The following is a 4,107-nucleotide window of genomic DNA, read 5'->3' on the forward strand; positions in this document are numbered from 1 at the left end:
TTTTAGTTTGTGCTCTGCTCCCCCCGCAGTTTCTGCTGCTGTGTCTCTCAGAGCACAGTAGTACACAGCTGAGTCAGATTCTTGAACTGAGGCTTTCTCCAAGTGGAAGGAGCTGGATCCTTTATCATATGTGGCTTCAAATCCTCTGCTGCTTCCCTTTGCACCAGCTGTAATGACTTTCAGGAGGAACTGTAGACTTTCTCCGGGATACTGAACATACCATAAAAGAGCAGCAGACCCTATATGTGTGATTTTATATGTGCAGTTTATTCTCAGGAACCCGCCTTCTGAGATGATCATTTGATCTTCTGTTTGAGTCACGGAGTCTCCATGGGTCCTTCCTAGAGTGCAAGGAGAGGAGAGGAGAGGAGAGGAGAGGAGAGGAGAGGAGAGGAGAGGAGAGGAGAGAGAGAGAGTTTTGTGTCACTCTGAGGATGATTCTCTTAACAACGTACAGCTAAAGATTTTGCCCTTTAAATCATTTTACTTACCAAATATGAGGAGTATTGCAGTCACAAAGCCTGGAGAAGTGTCCATCTTTAGTGCCATCTAGAAAATGGTCTTGATGTTTAGCATGAAGAATTGCTAGCTCAGAGAAAGGATGAGTCCCTTTCAGATACAAATCACACAGGAAATGAACCTGCCTTAGGAAACTGCACCCCCTGGAGGACAGGAACTGAACTGAGAATGGGTGTTACCCTGTGCCTCCTCCCCGATCTTAATAATAAGGTGTATGTCAGTCTTTAGGCCTTTCTACATGTAAAGACAGCTATCATCTTGCCTGTGCTGAATCTGCCTAAAGGTGAGACAGTCCTTCAGTGTTCCTGTTTTATGAAAGAGTCTACCAGACATTCTGCAGGATGCAGAAGAAAATTACTGACAAACTGCCAATATAGATGGGACTGTCATTGAAATTTCCTGCTTCCGGAAACGTCTGACAGATACAATGGGTCTGTAGGCTGAGATGGATGCTGCAGCAATACAGAAGAACTTTGGGTGACTGTCCAGGCAGAGAGATGTCTCTGTCAATTCTAGAGTTTTGGAAGTAGCTTACAATGTACTTCCTGTTAACTTAGGTAATAGTATATCCATCTGGGGCCTTTGATGGATTTGAAGAATAGTTCTAGTTCTCCTTAGTTATGATAAATGATAAGGTAGATATAAATATTGTAACTATAATTCTTGCTACATAACTTTTGTTGTATATATTTTTACTATGTTAAAGTTAAAACCTTCCTTTTTATCTAGAGGGAAAGGGGGAGGTGATGTCTGATTCCCCTCTGTATGCTGTGATAACCATTGTTTAATAAAGAAGCTGCTTTGGGCCTATTGCTACACAGAATAGAGCAAGACAGGAATTCCAAGCAGATAGAGAAGGAGAGAATAGGTGGAGTCAAAGAGCTGCCTTGTAGCTGCCACTGGAGGAGACAGATGCCAGAACCTTGCCAGTAGGCTATGACCTGATGGTGATGCACAGATTAATAGAGATAGGTTGATTTAAGATATAAGAGCTTGGGTTGGAGAGATGGCTCAGTGGTTAAGAGCATTGCCTACTCTTCCAAAGGTCCTGAGTTCAATTCCCAGCAACCACATGGTGGCTCACAATCATCTGTAAAGAGGTCTGGCACCCTCTTCTGGCCTTCAGGCATACAGACAGAATATTGTATACATAATAAATGAATAATTAAAAAAAGATATAAGAGCTAGCTAGAAATATGCTTAAGATATTGGCCAAGCAGTATTGCAACTAATAAAGATTTTTTTGTGACCATTTTGGGAGTCTGAGCAGCTGGGAAATGAACTAGCAGCCATAGTCTATAACCAATCTGAGTGCTGGAATTGGAAACATGTGCTACCATGAATGGATTTATACAGGGGCATATATATAATCACTTGTCCACTTTGAGTTTCTCATCATGCTATCATAGAGTTCAAGAGAATAAAGTTAGAAAGAAAGAAGTCAAAGTATCATTATTTGCAGATGATATGACTGTATAATAAGCCACCAGGAAAATCCTTCAAGGGAATTCCTACAGTAGATAAACACCTTCAGTGATATGGCTGGTTACATAATTAACTCAAAAGAATCAGTAGCCCTCCTATATAAAAAATGATAAATGGACCGAGAAAGAAAATAGAGAAACAACACCCATCACAATAGTGATAAACAATATAAAATATTTGGGGGTAACTCTTTCCAAGCAAGTGAAAGACATGTGACAAACACTTCAAGTCTTTAAAGGAAGAAATTAAGAAGATATCAGAAAACATAAAGATTTCCCATGCTCATGGATCAATAGAATAAACATAATAAAAGTGGCCATTCTACCAAAAGCACTACAGATTCAACCCATACTCCATCAAATACCAATACAATTCTCCTTAAAAAGACAATGTTTAGGTGGAGGGCTGCAGCGGGTTAAGCCGTGCAGAACAAAGAAGGTTCCGCACAGCCACCCAAGCTCCCGGGGCCACCGGGCCGCCCTCCACCACCATGACCCCCAACGGCACAATCGAGGCGGTGCAGATCCAGTTCGGGCTCATCAGCTGCGGCAACAAGTACCTGACAGCCGTAGCGTTCGGCTTCAAGGTGAACGTGTCCGCCAGTAGCTTGAAGAAGCAGATCTGGACGCTGGAGCAGCCTCCCGATGAGTCGGGCAGCGCGGCCGTGTGTCTGTGCAGCCACCTGGGTCTCTACCTGGCCGCTGCCAAGGACAGCAACGTGAGCTGCCAGCGCGAGGTGCCCGACGTCAACTGCCGCTTCCTCGTCGTGGCGCACGACGACGGCCGCTGGTCGCTGCAGTCCGAGGCTAACCTGCGCTACTTCGGTGGCATCGAGGACCGCCTGTCGTGCTTCGCGCAGAGTGTGTCGCCGGCCGAGAAATGGAGTGTGCACATCGCCATGCACCCACAGGTCAACATCTACAGCGTCACCCGCAAGCGCTACGCGCATCTGAGCATGCGACCGGCTGATGAGATCTCTGTAGACCGCGATGTGCCTTGGGGCGTCGACTTGCTCATCACCTTGGCCTTCCAGGACCAGCGCTACAGCGTGCAGACGTCGGACCACCGCTTCCTGCGCCACGATGGGCGCCTGGTGGCTCGGCCCGAGCCCGCCACGGGCTACACGCTCAAGTTTCGCTCCGGCAAGGTGGCCTTTCACGACTGCGAAGGTCGCTACCTGGCCCCGTCTGGGCCCAGTGGCACCCTCAAGGCTGGCAAGGCCACCAAAGTGGGCAAAGATGAGCTCTTTGCTCTGGAGCAGAGCTGCGCTCAGGTGGTGCTGCAGGCAGCCAACGAGAGGAACGTGTCCACGCGCCAGGGAATGGACCTGTCGGCCAATCAGGATGAAGAGACTGATCAGGAGACCTTCCAGCTGGAGACTGACCGGGACACAAGGAAGTGTGCCTTCCGCACCCACACGGGCAAGTACTGGACGCTGACGGCAACCGGAGGGGTGCAATCCACTGCATCTACCAAGAATGCCAGCTGCTACTTTGACATCGAGTGGTGCGACCGGCACATCACCCTAAGGGCATCCAATGGCAAGTTTGTGACCGCCAAGAAAAATGGTCAGCTGGCCGCCTCCGTGGAGACAGCAGGGGACTCTGAACTCTTCCTCATGAAACTGATTAACTGCCCCATTATTGTGTTCCGTGGAGAACACGGGTTCATTGGCTGCAGCAAGGTCACGGGCACTCTGGATGCCAACCGCTCCAGCTACGACGTCTTCCAGCTGGAATTCAATGATGGTGCCTACAACATCAAAGACTCCACAGGCAAGTAAGTACTGGCCTGTTCTGGCCCCGCCTGGAGGCAAGCCTTTCGTGGGACTGAAGGCAAGTGTGGCCTGGTTTGCCCACAATTTTTTTTTTTTTTTCTGGATCATGGCTGGAGAGCGGTCTTTGTCGGACCCTGCAGAGGTCCGAATTGGCTCCCTGACTCAAAACTAGCTGGGTAGCACTGCCATGTGGCCCCTGCACACTCTGGGGTCGGGGTGGGGATGGGCCTTGCTGACATCTCTCCTCTTCACCCTGGCCTGACTGGAAGCAGAAAAATGACCAAATCAGTATTTTTTTTTAAAGGAAATGTCACTGTTGAAAGGGC

The 4,107-nt window shown here is 48.2% G+C and overlaps 1 pseudogene; it reads left to right on the plus strand.

The window, feature by feature from the left end:
- Nucleotides 1-2,494: 2,494 nt before the first annotated feature.
- Nucleotides 2,495-3,787, plus strand: LOC142835589 (fascin pseudogene; annotated as a pseudogene).
- Nucleotides 3,788-4,107: the final 320 nt, after the last annotated feature.

Source organism: Microtus pennsylvanicus, chromosome 15 (genome assembly GCF_037038515.1).
Source record: "Microtus pennsylvanicus isolate mMicPen1 chromosome 15, mMicPen1.hap1, whole genome shotgun sequence".
Classification (NCBI taxonomy): domain Eukaryota; kingdom Metazoa; phylum Chordata; class Mammalia; order Rodentia; family Cricetidae; genus Microtus; species Microtus pennsylvanicus.